The sequence below is a fragment of the Zophobas morio genome, unplaced genomic scaffold (assembly GCF_036711695.1).
Source record: "Zophobas morio isolate AGI-343-1 ecotype UQ-CSIRO unplaced genomic scaffold, CSIRO_AGI_Zmor_V1 ptg000005l, whole genome shotgun sequence".
Classification (NCBI taxonomy): Eukaryota; Metazoa; Arthropoda; class Insecta; order Coleoptera; family Tenebrionidae; genus Zophobas; species Zophobas morio.
This window is the reverse complement of record NW_026972110.1, coordinates 11,046,680-11,066,973: the sequence shown is the minus strand read 5'-3', so window position 1 is coordinate 11,066,973 and position 20,294 is coordinate 11,046,680. Positions and strand designations below refer to the sequence as shown.

Here is a 20,294-nt window from a genome sequence, read left to right as displayed (position 1 = left end):
TTATTGCATTCCTGAAGAAGCAGTCATCAGGTTACAGGTTAAAGAAATCAAAGATTACTTGCTAATCAAGGTGGCTACAATAACGGTTATCGAAGGAGGTTGTAGAACTGCCGAATTAGTTGATATGCAGATAGGTCATATAAAATATCGTGGTTCTGTTCTTGTTGTAAACGTTCCAGATACGAAAACTAAAAAGCCTAGAGTATTTACCGTTGTCGAAGACGAGAGCAAGACCTAAGACCAAAGAACGTGCCACACAATAGATTTTTTTTATTAATTTCAAGCGTAACAAATGCACTGTACAGGCAGTGGGAAAAAATACGTTCTCTAAATTTCCTAAGCTGATAGCTGAATTCTTACAGTTACCAGATTCTGCTCTATACACAGAACATTGCTTCCGCCGCTCCTCGGCGTCATTTTTAGTTTAAGGTGGTGGAGATCTACTAACTTTAAAGAATCACGGTGGATGGAAGTCCTCTACTGTTGCGGAGGACTACGTGTACGAAACAAAATACAGGTTTCTAAGAAGATTTTTTTTGTATTTATGAAGCGGAGGCAAATACTTCAAAAAATACAAGCGAAGCCACTAGATCTACTAGTAACAATAACCTTCCAAAATTGAATGATTTAGAGTATAACGATCGTATCCAATATGTAGTATTAATAGTATGTAATGTACCAAAGAATTAAATACCGGTTATTTATTAGTTGATACCTGTCTTTTGATGAAGTAGGAGTTATTTTTTTTTAACTCCCTAGGGATAAAAATAGTTAATTACATTGCACTAAGTGGGGATTAAAATAAGAGAAAATGGGTCGTTTTTGAAAAAAGAATATACTGTCGGACTGTCATCTTTACAGTGTAGGAGTAAATACCATTCAGTGACAAACAAAATAGTTCACAAAAGCCATTAACAGATATGTAAACTCAGCCAAAGTTAGGAACTTCACTTAAGGGTCATTTCAGTGACATTTAACAACTTAACTGGCACTGATTTGCCTTCTTTCGCCTGTCTGTATCTAGCTGTTTATTGCTGCATTTATTGGCATATTGAAGGCCATAAAAAGGTTTCCTTTTGCTAGTGAAATAGCTCTCATTTACAAGCAAAACTAATAATTAACACATTCCATGTCATGTACACCATCAAGTTTCATTTGCCGCTCAGGTCCGCTATTGATTTATTTTTTCACAGACTAAAAAAGTAACCGGTATATTCCTGTTATGTCCATAAATATTGCATATGTATCAAAGCATATCACACTCTTAAATATTGTGTACTAACTAACAACGTGGTTACCATAACAACATGAAAATAATAGCGGGCTATTATGTATTACAATATTTCGTTAAAAATATTTTTGAAACTAAAATAGAATAAAACGTTGAATCTACCACGGGCATAATTGTCGATTGTGACCCTCGGGAAATTAAAAGCCCTCCTCCGTCGGGCTAAAAACAAGCCCTCGTGCAATAATCTCTCTAATTATGCCTTTAATACATAAGTAACTATTTTACTTTTGATTTGCGGAATATTCCCATTTCAATTTTATAAATATCTTACTACAAGGTCTAGTACTTACTTTTTTGAGAGCTGCGTATTTTTTTCTTATAATTGTCACTGAAATTCCTTCTTTTAGCAACGTCTCGCATATACTACCTGCACGGTTTCTCTGCAGCTCACACGTTTTCTCAATGAAACACGGTACTGCAGTGTTCGTGCCAAAAACAATTTTCTTTAACCAGTATCTATAATTAACGGGGTAAGATTTTTATTCACGTTGTGGGCCCTGTCTTTGTAAGTTATACCAAACATTTTTTTATCTGCACAGAGTTCTATGACTTGTTTATTAAACACGCAACCAATACTAAAGGATGAAATTAGCATAAATACAATCTTTTGTTGGCTATTTCACGGCGAGTTTTCCGTGGTTAATAACGTTAATACGAATAGGCAAGTATAATCAAACAATGGCAAATTACCGACGAGACTGGTTATGCAGTTACACGCAATGCGTAAAATTTTCTTACTGCGCCACAAATTTTCATTCCATTAGTAAATTATTTCATCACTTAATCACGAAAAAAATTACCAGCGCTTTAATGCGAGCATGAATGTCGCACAAGCGATGTGCGTTGTAAATTGAAACATTATTGTAATAATCTTGACTTTAACTATTAGATAATTTATGAATTTATAAATTTTATGACTCTATTACCAACCCACATTATGTCGTCATGTAGGATGAATACCATCTGCTGCTGATGTAATTAGATGAAATGGAATCAAAGGCTTTTACGGCCAGAGTTAATACCAGAAGGAAGGTTTCTGAGTTTGGAGCGGGCCAGTTTTGAAAAGGGTTTGGACGTTTCGCTCACTTTCATAAGGGGCATCTTCAGAAAAGGAAAGCAGAATTCTATAAAGTAGAAAACGATGCTGGCTGCAAATCTCTTATGTTACAATTAAGTAGATTAATTTATGATATGAATGGGATTATGTGCATCTGGACTATATACACCCTTAACAATAGTAGTTTGAATCAATTTGCCTATATAAGTGTTGACTGTAATTTTATTCTACCCCTCTATGCTAACGAAATATCAAAATCGAAGCCAGGAATGGGCGAAACGAGAGTCGAGTGGCCTTTAAAACGGGGCTTGAGGAAAAGGTCTGCAAGTAATAGACAAATTCGAGTTTGTTCAGGAAACTGGCAAGGATTCAAATCTTTGGAACTGTCGTTGTAAATGCATACTGTGTGAAACAAAATAGTGAACACTTGTTCTGATACAGATCATTTGCTCCCTTTTTAAAAAATTATTCGGAAGGTGTATTAATAATAATACAATAGTGAATGACTAGAAATGTAAACATGTTGTTTTTAATTTTTTTCAAAAAAGTACTCTATTATTAACAACGTAATGATTCAATTACTGAATGACCGTATTAAAATTTTATTGAACAAGTCCGACCCGGTAAACGATAATGTTATATCTTCGATGAAAAGTAGCGATTATAAACACGATTCAAATAATCTCACCGAGGTTATAAAAACTTCTGTAAATAAAAAGACTAACGAGAATAACAAAAGTAACAATTCCGATAAAAATAATTATCCCCAGCATGCTGAAAAATTAAAACCATTGGTACCTTCTGTCACAAATACTAACTGAAACGGTTTTGTTGTGTAATGGTTGTAAAAATATAAAATGCATTTAATCAGGATAAACTCGAAAATATCAAAACATCTGCTACAAACTGATGTAAAAAATATATTAAAATGTGAGTTAATTTTACCACAAAACATTTCTTTGAATGCAAAAATATTAAAATCAACAACAACACGTGCCTTCTTGTCTATCTTTTGTTAATGTTTGTTGACAATATTATTAAACAGATAAGTCTCTAAAACTTCAGAATAACTTTACTTTATTTATCAAATACAGCCTGTTATTGAAAGGTACGTACAAAATAAAATCGGCAATTGGTCTCGAAGTATGGGTGCTAAAAGTTAAAAAAAATGCAGGTAAAAGTGTTCTCCTTTTAGAGATAAAAATTATTCAAAGTTATGTCCACATTCGTTGTACGCCTCTGATAAAAAGATCATCTTTCGTTTCTATAGCAACATTTAGTCTTCACAATAGTTTTATTGTTACAGTTGCTAGGATTTACTAAAATAAATTAATTTTACCTATTTATCCTTCAGTAGCGTCTAAAAAGGTTGGATAAGGGTTAATTTTCCCCTTATAATTTTGATAACACAAAATAAGTTTTTCCGACTTCTTAGACTTCGCGAAGAACTGTCCATTTTGTTGTACGTACCTTTCAATAACACCCTGTATAGTACAAATTGAACCAAAATTCGTATATTCCTTTCAGAAAATTTATGACGTCATGTCAAAATATTGTTATATATATCTTACTTGAAAATAGCTTAATTTGCTCCTTTATGCACCTATATTTTTCTAACCTTACGCATACGAGTGTTCTAAAAAATTAAAATAGTAGAATAAAACTTTGCAATTTGTTGTATGTTTTTAAAATTACTGCATGACCAATATGTTTAAAAATTAGTAAATCAAGTGATAAATTTTATTGGTCAATTTTAAGTTATGAAGAAAAAAAGGACGGTTTTTAACGTTTTTTAAGTTTAAAGATTAAGAAGTCATAAAGAAAATGAAACAAACTTAAAGTTAAAATTTATAAAATAAAACATTAAAAAAATTAAAAAAACTGATACAGTTCGTAGGTCTCGCTATAAAACTGTGCTGATTTTCTTATTCAGGTGTTCTAAAATTATCACAGAAAAATGTGGAGCAAGACAGAATCCATCGGAATTAACTATAAATTTAAATAAAAAATTTTTATTAGTGGGCTTGTAATTAATTAATAAAGCAGTTGTACGTTCAGCATTACTTTATTTTTTGATGATTCTGTGAGCACATACCAAATGTTTCCGTAAAAACCTTTGCAGCTCGAAAGTGGGACGATCAATAAAAAATGCAACAATTTTTAGCTAAAGTTCACGCAATCTGTATGACCTTCTATTTTTTCTCAGGCAATTTTGGAAGAACTTTAATAATACTTATGGTGGAGGCGCCGGGTCTAAATCAAAGTTTATGTACAATATCTTCATATATAGTTGTAGACCGTGTAATTAGATATCTTTTCTAATTGTATTTTAGTTACACGAAATAATAATACAGTTGCCTCATTAGAAGAAGTCCAGCATTTTTTTTAACATTACGTAAAGCTCATTTCACTATTCAAACAGTGACTTTGTAACGATATATTTACTAATAAAATGTAAGATATTACATGCTACCCTACACTTTAAAAATCAAACATCTAATATCTAAAACTACCTACCTAAATTTGCCAATATTCGTTAATAAATTATTATTCCTGACCTTTTGATTGAGTGTGACGTAAATGTCAGTGGAATGGATTTATTTCTATTTTATTAAAAGTAAATAACTAACACCAACCGTTCACGACATAAGACGGGTAAACAAATATGTTGTTTTAAAATAACTCATGCGAATGTATATTTAAGTAGACACAAACATTTCATTAATATTTCAAGATAACATTTCTACAATTAGTAAATTAAGCTGAAATCAAATTATTACTCTTTATCAAAACACATATTATTTTCATTTAATTTTCTTAATTCATGTATTCAACAGAAATGGACCGAGATAGTAAAGCCCTCTATCGATTTCAAGATAATTGCTGCAATTAAAAAAAATGTTGTCCAAACGATCTGATGATATCGCTCGAAGAAACACATAGCTCATGAAATTGTCAGAATCGTCATGTAAGCCAAACATAGCGTGGTTTCTAAATTTAGGTCTAATTTTCGTCTAAACCCTAAAGAATTATTAGGTAGTTCATGACTCTGAACCGGCTAAAGGCTTTATCGAAAATTCGATTTGATGTAATCTCATCTAATGCGAAAATGCGATCGGAGGCGTTAATACACGAAATAATCATAGCAACCATGTAGGGAAATGGCTCTGCGTTATCAAATTATTATCAGTTCTTGTTCAAATTTTCGGGTGTAGTTTGAAAAAATGTTAATTATGCAGTATGAACACGCAAGTACGTAATTTATCGAGTTAGCGCAACCGCTAACAGCAAATAATTATTTATGGTACAAGTGGGACGAAAGCGTTATTACCAATCATTGTCATATTGAATGAACCATATATGGAGCACAAAATTTTATACGCAGTTTCAAAATTTGTTGAAAATACACTTGTCCGGAATAGTCAAATGAATGTGCTAATGCAATGTTTCTCAAAGAGTGTGCCCCAGATCATTAATATACGGCAAAATTTAGACCTCAAGGTCTTTTTATTTTAACATCATTGTCCTATAGGTAACTGTTTCGAAAGGACCAAGCTATAGCGAGATTTTTGTACAGGCATTTCTGGACATGACGCTGATCAATCATCGGACCTGAAAAGAGTTTTTTGGAGTTTGTAAAACAAATAAATTCAGATCTTACTTCTATACATTGCAATATTTCAAGAAGTTTCAGTAAACAAAACTTTTCCGACAAAATTAAGCATTGTACTAGATGACGTAACCAAAATTCTTAACTAGAGCTTCAAAATTGGGAATTTTCAAAGAATTATTTGACAACATGAAGTCTAACTACAACGACTACATTGGTTGGTTTTCTAGAGAAAAAGTTCTAGCCCGTGTATTTTAATTTCGAACAGAACAGATTTTTTTTCAAATGAAATAAGTACCACAGAAAAACAAAATACTTAATTGTATCAAAATAAAAAAAATTGTATGATTATTTCAGGAATTAATTGTAATGGACAAAATTGGCTTACATTGAACATATATTCGCAAATCTTAATATACTCGTACATACGTGTTACAGAAAACATTTTTCTATTTGGAATTTTTTCAAAAACGAAGTTTTTTGTCCCAGTTTTTTTGTTTTTGTTGACCGTGAATTTTATTTTCGATGCATCAGGTGGAAAGTGTTTGTTTTTACTCAATTTTTTGGCGAGTTGGCTAGCGATAACGTTTTATCCTTCCAAACAGTTGCTTTTCGACCTTTCTTTGCGGTGTTTTCACTTTGCGTTGTGTGAAGTAAGTACATTGTCTCTATTATGCCGCGCTATTCGAACAGTCAATACATGGACATGGTGCTAGAGTATGGAGAAGCCCAGGGAAATGCAGGGAAATTTTGATACTCTTAAAATTTTGCGGGAACGACTGATACGTGCTGCTGAAACAATTCGAAACAATGAAATTATGTTACAAAGAGTCAAAGACGCATTTCGTCGCCGTCTTCAGTGTTGTCTAGACAATAATGGTGGCCACTTTGAACATTTATTATAAAGCTTTTGGCGATTTCAAGGTAGGTCTCCATTACCTATTACAGCCCTACATTTTTTGTTCCGTGTTGTGTTCATTTCTTATCCCTTTCCGCAAGAAACTGCTTTGTTAGCCATGGGTGGGTAGGTGAATTTGTATTAAATCTTGGACTAATTTTAACTCAATCACGAAAAGGTGTAGGACAAAATGTTATTTACAAATTTAATTTCTTTTGATTAGTTCTATTACCATTACCAGTTACAATTAATGTACTCTTTCCTGTAACACGTTGTACATATATTTTAAATACTGATTTACAAGAGCGAAACGAAAATATTTTAACATCAACACAGAAGTTAACTGTTTTTGATAAAAAATTATGACTTCATGAAAATTTATTAGATATTTCTTCAGGTTTCTAAACATATGAAAAATTTTTTACACCACTACTAGAAATACATTTAGATGTGTTTCAAAAGGCAATGAAAACATGAATATTTTCCATCTATTAAATCGGAACTGATTTCCCTTTCATTTGAACGAACACTAAAAATCAAATTTCCGAATTTCATGTGGATACCGTGTGTTCATTAATTATTTAGATCAAAAAATAACGCGGCTGTATGTATCAAAGACAATCAGAATCTGTCAATTTAAGATCCACAGCCTCCACTGATCTAAATAATTAATAAACGCACTTTATTTTTGAAGAATTGTTTCCATAATACATATAATGTATAGTATTTATATTTATATTATTGCTGTCGAAATAATCTTCGCCGCCACTTTCGTCCCCCTCAGTTACATTCCAACGAATCCAGCCTTTTTGAAAAATTTTAATTGTAATAACCTCTATACATTAAAAAAAGTAGCTTACATGTGGAAAGTTAAAATACTTATTTGTAGTTTTTATAGATTCTGCTAGGTCTTATTTTCTGAATTCATTAATCTATCATACTTTAATCCAGCGATTCTCAACCTGTGGGGCGCGCCCCCCTAGGGGGGCGCGACAACATTAGAGGGGGGGCGCGAGCAAATAAGGAAATATATTTTTTAGAAAAAATAAAGTATATTTAAAAAAATTATAAATATATTACTACAAAAAATTAAATATATTGTTAAAAAAGTAAATAAAATTCATTCTGAATAATTAAATAAAAATGCAGCAATAGTGACTCCCTTGAGCCTGTTTAGCCGCACAAAGCTTTTCGAAACGCGGTTTAATTTGAGAAATTGACACTCTAAGTTCTTTCTCTACATTCAACCGAGACCTATATTTTGTCTTCAATACAGCCAGCATAGAAAATCCGGTTTCACAAAGGTACGATGTTGAAAATGGCAATAGTATACGTAGCGCTCTTGTTTTCAGCGCAGAGAACTCATTATCCAAGCTTGGCCAAAATTCAAAGAGTGGCTTGTTACTAAATTGTCTTTTGATTAGCAAAACAATACTTTGTAAAATTCTTTGCCAGCATGGCTAGATGATTTTCAATGGTTACAAAAAGAACTTTCATATGAGTTGTTCCTCAACCTTGTAAGTTTTAACACATTCATCCACGTTTGGAAACATTTCTAGGTTTTTTGCTTTACATTTCTGTTCCACAATTCCAATTTTCTACAAAAAGCAGTAACTTTATCACTAGTATCCAACATATGTGTGTTTGCTCTTTGGAGTTGAAGATTCAAAACATTTAATTTCTCGAAAATATCGACCAAGTAGCTCAATTTCATAACAAATTAATAATCTCGAAACTTCTCGACTTCCGGTCTGTGTTTGTCTACTAAATCAATGGTAATTTCCTCTCTTAACTCATAAACACGTTGCGAAAATCTTCCACGTGATAACCATCTTGTCCCGCAATAAAAAAATAACGATGAATGTACTGCACCCATGTCTTTGTAAAGTTCAGAAAATATTCTGATTTTTAAGGATCTCATTTTTATATAATTTACTGCTGTCAGAACCGTTGTTAGTACAATATTCAAACCAGAACTCATTTCCTTGGAAGCCAAAGCTTCTCTATGGATCTTCAATGCGTCCACACCCACTGTGGAGATTTTTGTTTCACAAGTGTTTGCATAGGTACTTTGGAATTTTCCAGACATTGCACGAGCACCATCCGCATATTCCGACGCAATTTTTCCATTCTATGTTTCCTTCGTTTAGAAAATCATTTAAAGTAGCAAATAAAGTAAGTGCTGTTGCTTTGAGTTCTGTTGGTTTGCAAAAAAGCAGTTCTTCTACTGCTGAGCACCAGACAAAACCGAACAAACGCATCTTTAATGCTATCTGTTGCCTAATCAAGCTGAATTGAAAATAATTTATCATGCAATTTCTCAAAAAGCTGATGCTGTACATCGTTAGCTATATCACCAATTCGACGGGCAACAGTCTCATTTTATAGAGGTACAAATTTTAATTGTTTGGTAAAATTATCTCCAAACATAGTTTCTACAATTTCAGTTGCAGCTGGTACAATAAGTTCTTCGCCGGCTTTTTACATATCGCTACATTAAACTTTGTACGATCCAAGTAAAGCTTTTTCATTTACAAAGATTTTTTTTTTGCTTTTCAAATGATTTCAATTTTAATTCGAAAATTTGCCGAGGTTTAATAACACATTCACTATGAAGCGTTTCCAAATGGCGTTTAAGTTTATTAGGTTTCATGCTTTCTGCTCCCAAAATTTTTGAGCAAATTTTTGAGGGGGGGCGCGATAAAAACTGTTATTGGTAAATGGGTCGTGAAGACTAAAAGGTTGAGAATCGCTGCTTTAATCAAATAATCACTCATACGGCTCCACTACCTTGGATTAAAACGTATTATTTTACTAAATCACATTCTATTAACTTGTTTATATTTGGACTGGTGCGAAGTTGTTTAAATTTTTGCCAAAATCTGGATGCCTAGGGTGAAAAATAGGCTTCTATACCATTAGTATACAAATATGTTATTTTGTAGAATTTAAATGGCCTTTACTAAAAAAGGGACGTCATCAAATTATTGGTATGGGAAATTAGACCAATTTTGATTAGCATTTTTTAGAAATAAAAATCAACACAGAAAGACGACAGACAGACAGAAACGCGAGACATATCTTTTTGTGCTCTAGGGGTCATGAAACGTCTTGTAAACATCAAAGTAGCGTACATTAGAGAAGAAAAAACTGTGAACATCAATTTTCGTTCTATTCATGTTATTTAGAAATTCGTTTTTCTATGACTCTGCAGGTGTGGCGCCAAATTTTTCTTCTTTGGAAAATGTGTCATGAGAGTAAAAAAATTGAGAAACTGCCGGCTACTGTGACCTGTACCTAACAAAAATATTAGAAAAACGTGAATTTCTAAACGCTTATTTAGATAAATTACGCTAAGTGCTAAATTTCATTGTCTACTAGAAGACTTTTTTTCGGATCATATGGTAACGGAAGTCTAACTAAAAATCTGGTCAAGAGGACTGCGTCCTATTTATTGTTTTTCCGTACGTCGTACACGGTTGTCATATCGATATCAGACTCAGTTTAAATGGTGTTCATTCACAACCGTCGATATGACAAGTGAATGACAGCTTTCAAAATTCATTTCGGGAACGACATGCAGAAAATCTGGTCACATAGCACTCTTGACCAGTTTTTTAATTAGACACCCGATATAACTAATATGATTTAAATACGAAATTATCTTTTATAAATGAAAGAAATCTTTAGAAATTACCTATCAAATGTGGTTTGCGACACCTAGTACACTGACAACATCGTATTTTTAAAGAAATTTCAATGTTATAACTACATTATAATAAAAATTGGCGTAAGTTTATTTCGACGGGACTTCCCTTGCCTGTGAAGTACAGTCAACCAGTACAGTTTCTTAAAGAAATTATGAAATTTGATTGGGCAATTTTTTTACCCCTACAAATTCAAATAAAAAATATGTGTGGATTGTTAAACTACAACGTGCGTTTTTCAAAGCAACATTCTGTGATAGCGCCTTAGACATTTTAGCAAAGACATATTTATCAATTTGGATAGATAGGTAGAGTCGTGAAATTTTTCGAAAAGAGAGTGAACCTTAATTTGATCAATATTACTTTATTAATTAACTTTTTTTAGTCACCCTATATGAACAATTTTAAAAAAGTTGATAAAGCCCTAGTATAGACTCATAATACTTTGCACTTTTCAGATAAGGTAAATAACAAAATGAAGTCTCCAAGTTTTTGTGGGATAAATACATACCTACCTACATTCTGATTAACGATTTACAATGCTTATAACGTTTGCAAGATTTCAGAACATCAACTTTCCAGTGTCTAAGTTAAATTCGAAAATATCGTCATACAATTTTGAATTTTTTTCCAAAATTTTTGAAGTCTCAAGAAAAAAATTAAAATGGATTCATGAATTACAGATATGATCGTTTATAAAATTTATAGACAAACGGCAGACAGACCAAAAAGGAAGCCCTATTTTTTCATACTGAAAAGCTTGGAAAAATATGAAAGTAGCGTTCGCCAGTTGGGTCCATTTTCAATATTTCCATAGCTTACACTCGGGAAGTGAAAATGGTGAACATTCGAACATTCAGCGCAGATACTTGTTTGAACTCCATCGCAATAAATACATATTTAGCAGTCCAGTTAAACAGCTTAATTAGAATAATTTATTTAACTGGTACGACACACAAATATTTCTTATTCGTGTCACATTGGGAGTGTTAAACAAGTATCCATAAAATTACCCTTACTATTATTGTATACTTCGTTAATTTTCAACGCAAGGCGGTTTTACCTTGCGATAACCAACAGCTATACATTTTTTAATGTCCACTTTGTGTATTTAACCTCTATGAACATACGTCTGTTAATTAAAAATAATTATTATTATTATTAAATTGTATACGGCGAACTACTACACAGCAAGGTTTAGAAAATAGAATTTGTTTGAAAAACAGATCTAAATAATAGATGGTCTAGTGCAGAACACCGTCATAAAATATTAACAAAAAAAAAAAAAAACAAATCAGCAATGCTGAAAAAGTCATCAAGTTAGTCTTAATTTTTTGTAAGATTGTGAAATATACTTTCGAAATTATCCCAAGACATTGCAATATCTCATTTTTTATGACAGAACTGACTTTTTTTCTCAAAAATAATGACAAAGGAGAGTACGACATGCCTAAAACTAGTAACGTTTTGTCTCATTATGTTTGTGTGTCTTAAAGAGAGATCTAACAGTATCTTGGGGTAATTCCTAGTGTACATGTCAATAATTAACCTAAAATGAAATCGATGACAGCTGACAATGCGGAAATGTCAATTATATACAACACTATGGATTAATAAAACACGTGCACTTTGATGACTTTTTCAGTTCAACACCCATTATATGTACTGTGGTGGAAATACGGTCAACTTGCCAACAAAATTAACAAGCTTTTAAAACATATTTTTCACCAAACAGGTGTAATTTTATACACATATCATGTTTCTTGTATCTGATATAAAACTAACCTCCTGGTCCCGTTGTAGTAGTAAATTTTGTCTGAAATTATTCTTATACTCGTATTTTCCTGGCAGAATAGTAACCCGTACTTGAACTTTTTACATTAATTAATTCATTAAACATGCTGAAGGCTTTTCAAATTTCAGGAAAGTGACCCTTATCGTTCTGGGCCTAGATAACAAGACACTTTCTTCGCGCACCATAACATTACTATTTCAGCAACGTTGCGAAACTGAAAAATGTATCCAATTTGCCAGTTCATTATGTTCTTGACTAATGTTTATTTTTTCTAATGGGGTGGGAAAAGCGTCTACTTTCTTCTCCTATAAAATTACGGCAAATACGTAGGTAAATAAACCTTTTTCATTGATGTGAAAAAAAATTGTTGCAGCTGTTGGAACTATGAGTAGTGATCTTACAGATTTTTAACGACTATTAAGTTTTTGAAGACTTCAAATGTATTTCGAAGTTATAGTTTTTCAGGCGCAAAGAATACAAACCCATCAGTTAGTCACAGACACACTTGTCTTACATTAAAATGGAATAAATAGTCGCTTATTAGTTTCTGTTAAACTTTCAGCGTAACGCTTTATTGCGTCAGTAAATCGTGACAAGTCAAAAGAAAATCTACAAAGGCGATTCCAATTTGAAACCATCGTCATCTCCCTGATTATTGGATTGTTTTGCATTACAATACTACTATATTTCTTGCAAAGTATTATAACCTTATTTTTTTAGTATCAAGATTGTATTAATGAAGTTGTATATAAATTTTTAAAACTAATAAAAACATTGCTTAGCAGGAAACTAAAAGCATGATTTAAGCCTAATACCTTTAGAATCATTTATTCCAATAGTCTTTGATCAAATGAAATTAGTTTAAACATAGTAAATACAGGTAAATCAATTTACCTCAGTACAGAAGGTAGGCTGTTAGTAAACACCCAAGATCATGTTTCAATATTGAAATATTCAGCTATGTAAAGATTAAATCTCTCAGACGCGTATGTAAATATGTACCCCTCCCCTTCACTGCCAAACTGTGTTTAACATTTGAAAAAGTAATGACAAAAATTCTACTTACATAATCATAAATACAATTATATATCATGAAATAAATACTCCAAACGTGTCTCAAATCACAACAACTGCAATATTACATAACCATTTATTTTTTCTATGAAAAAAGAAAAAAACAAAAAAACGGTAAATGACACTAAAATTGCTTACCAAGATCAGAAATATAAAGGTTAAAGAAATTGAACGCAATTTAACTACTCGTATTCTTGTCCATTCAATGGAGGAACGCCTCCTAAGGAACTAGAAGATTTACCTTCTATGGTATTAAGACAAACATTAAAAAAAAGCATACCAGAACAGAAAGTAAATTATTCCAGTTAAGTATATACACAACAATGCAAACTAATTTAAGAATGTAGCTTACGCTAAACCGCGTATGCAATTCCGTTAATATCAATGAACCGATGTTAATTCAGGAAAACCCGTTTTTCATCTGAGGCAAAGTCAAACACCTATTTCAACAACGCTTGAACACCACTTACAATTTGTATACAGATCCTCATGTTAGCTTAATGCTGGTCGAATCCTGCAGCAGGAGACGATTTTTCCACGAGGGACCATGATTCCGCAAGTATTGTCAAGAGAAAAATACTATTATATCACATCACCATTTTCCCATCACTATAATTTGGTTTATCGGAACTACATATGTTAACAGTTTCCACTTTCACGGGTTATGAAAATTAAATGCGTGGGGTCAGGGACAAAAACTCGAAATTCCCTAAGTTCCTGCTTGTTTAATTTAGGGGCCAAACCCACATTTTGCTCGTTCTGTATCGAAATGTTGTTATTCGATCGGCGATTTTTCTTTGGGCTGCTGCTTGATGGAAATTTTCGGATGATACGATTTCGTTAATTGATAGTCCTTTACCGAACGAATCACTTTTCTTTCAAGATAATTTGGAAATCGTTCGTCGTTAGAGGAGTGAAAATTTTCGCGGCGCGCATGCTTTTTTCCTTGACGGTCCTGCGAGAACTAAAAGGATAAATTGCGATATTCGTTAGCGCCATATTGGACCTGCGTCTTTACAGTGTTACGTCACAATCAATATAGAGGTTGAACCTGAGGTGACACAAACACTGGAAAGACAATCGATTATTTTTCCTTTTTATGTAGTCTCAATATTTAATTGTATTGAGTGTGCAGGCACTTTGTGACGTCATTGACTTAGATAATCTTGTCTCATTTAAAATAAACGGTGCTTTAAATGTAACATAATTTATACTAATTCATCTCCTAATTTCAGAAGACATTATTTAAAAATATGTGTACTTTCAAGTTTCAGAGTTTAAACTTGTGCATCACCGAACAGAGCACCTTCCAGATTCTCGGAGTACGAAATTTTTAATCGAATCTCTTGCACCATGCGGATGTCAACAATAATTTCACTTGATTTTGAAAGGCTGTATATATTGTTAATACGGTTAGAGCCATGACAGTCTCCCAAAAAAATAAATTAAATCGTTGTGTTATTGTGCGTAAAAGTGCCAAGTTTAATGCAAGCAAAAACCAATCTAACTTAGAAGTGATTTAATGGGAATTAAAACTGTTCATTTTTTATTTTTCGTTTAACTGTAAGCCTGACAATATTGCCATTCATGTTTCGCTCGACATAACAGACGAATCTTTATTCCTTTATGTCGCTTTTACAATACTTTAAAAAATACACATCTGATGACGGTATAATTAATACTTATTATTTAACAACCTACTATCGTGTTTACAAGAGTAATTAAGGAAACTAAATAATTAAAGCGAGAATTTATAAATCACTTTCCTGACGCGATCTAATCTACTCATCTACATCTGGAGCCTCATAAACTCAAGTACTAGTGAAGTTTAAGAAACTCATAAAATATAAGAATAATTTTAAAGTTTCGCCTTTACGACGTCATATTCGAAGTAACCTAGCGGAAATAATCGTAAAAACTAACTTGAAATTCTATTAAAAATTAACCCTTAGAAGAAATCCCCGTATTTTTTTCTTTCATTCTAAAATTTAAATTTATTATTATAACTGGCAACAAAATCAACTTTTATTCCTAAGGGATATTAAATCTGAGGACATATTAAAATTCTTGATTTAGAAAGATCTTTGATAAAGTGGTAAGAATGGTCACGACACCAGTTTTTAATCTTATAACTTCCACGTTTAAATCTCAGTGGAATCGTACACATTTTGAATTAAAGCTGAAAGCAGCCAGCCCCCTTAAAGCACATGTTGAGATGGAGAAACTCAAAATAATCGTATATTGTCTCAGTAGTAGCAAAAGCCATACTTTGTGTGGCAAGCCGGGAGTGTAGGAAGAAAATCCAGGCGAGGCATACAAAGACCCTTTTGTTTCGAGTAGAACATTGTACTTCTTTTTTAACTTGAAAAATAGAAAAACCTGTAAGATTAAAAGATAATTCACTACTTTAGATTCATTAAAAGCAAACCATTAGTTGGTCTATCTAGTTCATACAGTTACTACAAATGTTGTCGTATTTTTGCTTAAAATTGTAACATAAGTTCAGTTTAGAAAATTTTATTGAAAATGTGCGACTATGCCGCAATCTAACAATGGAAAGGCTACAACGTACATAAAAACGTGAAAGCCACCGGTAACCAGATTATTATCAACGAGGTCAACCGTTGTTGATAATCTCCTAGGCATAAAAGTAACTCGTTAAGTGTCAAATATACGTTTCCGTCAGGTTTGAAAAGAAACAAAATTATATTAAAGAGTCGTAACTAAATACCTAATTTGTGGTCTTACGGTATTTATTATTACAATATCGTGACTTATAAAGTATGCACTGAGTTACAATACTTAGTCTCAAAAAATTGTTCTAAAGTTATTTCGACAGAAATTCCATCGCGCATAAAGCACAGACGAACAAATTATAACTAGGGTGCACGAAACGTCGAGAAAACATAAAATTAGCAAGTGCCCCGATGGACTTGATTACAATACTTCCATCTCTTACGCTCGGGCAAAAAAAATTCAGTACAAGGTACGATTTTTAAGAATTCATTAAATATATACAATTTTTGAAAAATATATACATAAATTAGTTAAGAGTTATTTTATTTGCATATAAGGTATATACATTACTTACATGTACTTATTAAGATTGCAATCACATATGTTACGATGGTCACGACGCTTGAATAGTTAACAATCGAGCGGTCTGATAATGAAGATGTACGCGGTTGCTTTTCCCCAGACAACTTTAGTGATCAAAAAATACAACTTCCATGGTTCACAACTGAAAAAAATTGTACAATCATGTAAAAACAATGTCAGGCACAATTAATCAAAATCTATTTTTATAGAATAAAAAATACCTGGTGTTTTTCTCGTTTGATTCTTCGTGAACCTAAAGAATGTTCTGCTCCACATGTTCTAAAGGTTCCTGAAGGAAAGAACCTTCATTTGCATTTTTCTTTGGATCACGATCTTCTTCCTCTATGTTTCGGATTGTTCTTTTTTCTTCGTCTCATTTGCAGTTTCCTATGGTCTGCCATTTTCATGCTTGTGGAGACTTGTGTCGCAGTTCAAAGTATCAACTTGTTAATAGATTTCGTTTTGCCCCTCTTTTTCTGGTTTTTGCCTCAAAATAGTTTAATGACACACAAGCCCCTGGAAAAACAAATTTCTCTGAAAGTGCTCCTTATTAACATTCATTGTGTTTTTTTTTATATATAAAAATTAAAGAAGGGTTAATTACCCCCTTGGTGTAGATATTCGACAGAGCGACCAAAAAATTGGATTCCGTAGTCGGGGGATTTGCGAGTCTAATGGGAACATGTGCACGTGAACGTGCTTCGATCGTACACAAATCATGTGGCTCTATTTTAAACGTAGAAAAAAATATAGTATAAGTATAAAATCGATCTAAAAACTATTATACCCTTACCATTATAGTTGAACAATGTCATTTTTTTACAGTGTTTTTCTGCTTCCTCCGAATGGAACTTCACTTCTAGGTGCGATACATTTTTGTACAGATACACTCCGTTTCCACCCCCTTTCGGCTCCTCTTCCTCTTAATATACAAATTACTGTGGACGTTAAATAGATAAATTCTTTGTAACTATGGTCCTAAACAAGAAAATTTGTGGATATTTTTGGAATTTAAAATTACATCTTTTTTAATTAATTTCAAAATTTTGTTTCCGTACAACACATGAAAATAAAAATGTTTTTATAAAGACTTGAGGGGTCGTTTTGATGACTCGATGCGCTATAACATAAAATATTTGTCGACGCGCTTCGCCAACCACGTTGGCTTTATCTAATGCATGAAACATGGTAAAATACACTGCCAAACAAAAAAAGCCGGACACTTAAATATTTGTAGGTAACCTTATGCTAATATTCAGTCTTATCACTTTCTTTTTTATTTTTCCATATGTTTTAGCATAAAATTATGTTTTCTGTTAATGAATATAATAATATTTTGCTTTTTGGGATATTTTTTTCAAAATTTCGACCAACCCAGGTAATCACAAAAAATTCAAGTGTCCGAGTTTTTTTGTCTGGCAATGTATTTAAACTAAGTTTTCCTTGAAATTGTACAAATTGTACACACTGGAATGTAATGATTAAACGAGAATTTCTTCCATTTTTAGAATTCCTGCATTCCACTCTACAAGGGCAAATAAAGAGGGATAATGTTAGTATTTAGAAGAAAATCTAAACATAGGTAAATACTAGATTAGTTTTGGTAATCACAGCAGTGGCCAACCACACACACCTTAGAAATTTTCTCGGTTTCTAAAACCGTCAAAATGAGGATGTTTAGTACACCAGTAGTGAAAGTAATCGTCAATTTGTATAACTGGAAGGGACCTGCGGGGCTTGTGGATCAAAAGAAGAATAAAATTGTGGTCGTGAGTGCACTTAACTTTTGTTTAAACAAATTTAAAATTTGCTTTGTAGATGGACGAAGTGGAAAAATCTAAATTGAATGAGGTTGTGCACGCGTTCCTTTTGGTCTTGTGTACTTCTCACAAATTTAGGGTGATTTTCATCATGGGAGCATCCTTATGCAGGATTAAAATTTGTACAGCGTGTCCAAATTTGAGGAAAACTGTCTGAACTAGCGTGAGGACACTTCTCGAACCCAGATGAACTGAAAACTGGTTCAAGACTATTAATTTTGCTCTTAAAGTTTTGGATAAGTTTGAACCAGAGTGTATTCAATTTGCTATTGATAATTTTGGAGTTCATTAGGTGCGTTTTTTATTTGATAACCATGTTTATCTTTCACATTCAAATTGTAGCTTACGTACGTTAACGTTACCATTACCAACTCTGAAGACGCTGATCTTAGAAGATCACCGTTTTGACAAAGTATCACATTTTGACGTTACTCTTGAAAATGACGACGGCAATGGAACGTTTCGTCAAGCGTGCGAAGACTTGGAGCCACATAAATTTGAGTAATTCTTTAGGTGTTCACGTGCAGAGAAAGTTCCCAAAGGACCAAGATTGTGATGATTTGTGATCATTTAGATTTGGCTTTCGATTTGTTGGAGAGGAATAAAATTTTGTCACTTAAAATGGTGGAAAATTGGAATTTGAGTTTTGACGTGCGCGAAAAGTTACAACCCAAATGTTGGCGTTTTTGTACACGAATTCCTACAAACGTGCGAAAAGAATGCTTCATCCCATCAGAAGGTTTTTGAATGGAAGAAAGCCCATTTTAGCGTTATGGTTTTAAGTTTGGGGAACCATTTCAACAGCGCTGAACTCTCAAAGTCGGTGAAAAATTATTATCGTTCTAATTATTTTTCACGACCATGATGATTCAAGCTCACTAGTGCAAGTCATGAAAATTTCCGCAACTCTCCGACGCTCTGATTAATTACATGTCAAATTGGAATAACCTCGAAGTTGTGGATCTAGTGACGGATTAGTTCCATTCAGTCTCGTCTTTAGAAGGTGCTTTGAAAATCTCTGTTTTTAATCTATATCCTAACAACTGTTAACTCTATTTACTGAATGTTGTAATTTTTTATTTAGCATATCTGGTTAAAGCAGATGCTTTAAAAGAGAACCGAAAGAAGAACTGATTGAAGTTTTGGGAGTACATAGTTTCGTGTGAGGCGTGTGAGGATTGTCGTCGTTACGTGGAAGCTATTTTGAGAAATATGACGGTATTAGAAAATTTCACTATTTTAACTGTGGTCGATTTTTCAATGCAATTATTTTAGGGGTCGCTAAGAGCCTGAAAAGTTTCATAGTCGAGGATTATTCAGTAAACTTTCGTCGAATGATCGTTTAGAATACTTTAAAAATATTTCAAAAGCCAGAAAAATATCAAGAGCGCACCATTTCAATCGAGGTTCTCAAATTATCGCCCAGATGACGAGTAAACTAGAAAGCTGATAACAAAATCTGTTAATTCCTTACAAAACAACAAATTGTACACCTTAGAACCCTTAAACAACGACATTATCAAAGAAATATGACGTTTCTACACACTGCTAGAACAATCTCCGAATTTGTCGTCTTTTCTCCTCAACTACCATCTTCCTCAGGGCTGTAAGTTGTTTCTAACTTACTTCCACAAATTTATATCATAATACTGATACTATACTTTTATTGTAGGAAGTGGAAAATTTTTCCGCATAACTTCGGCCTCGACCCCGAACGGTTCCCTAGCATAATCGTACTACCATAAATCGACAAAAAACCTTTCTCTGGGAAAATTCCGGTTGAACCGAACACCCGACTACAATCTCCGTTTCGAAACCAACCTCGACGAAATCTGCTCCAAAACCAAGAGAGGCGTGAGTTTATTACTCCTAGACGTTGCGTTGAAGCTCTACGAACATGACTACGTAAGTTTCCTTTTGTTTTTATTTAGATTAATTTATTA

General features: G+C 32.9%; 1 protein-coding gene across 4 annotated transcripts in view; it reads right to left on the bottom strand.

Moving 5' to 3' along the window:
* Dysc (dyschronic) overlaps positions 1-14,377 on the bottom strand; it is a 221,896-nt gene extending 207,519 nt beyond the window's left edge. For all 4 annotated transcript variants that reach the window (XM_064047100.1, XM_064047102.1, XM_064047103.1 and 1 more), the window contains exon 1: positions 13,903-14,377. The gene's annotated coding sequence lies outside the window, so the exon portion shown is untranslated. The remainder of the gene's footprint in view (positions 1-13,902) is intronic.
* Between the last annotated feature and the right edge of the window lie 5,917 nt (positions 14,378-20,294).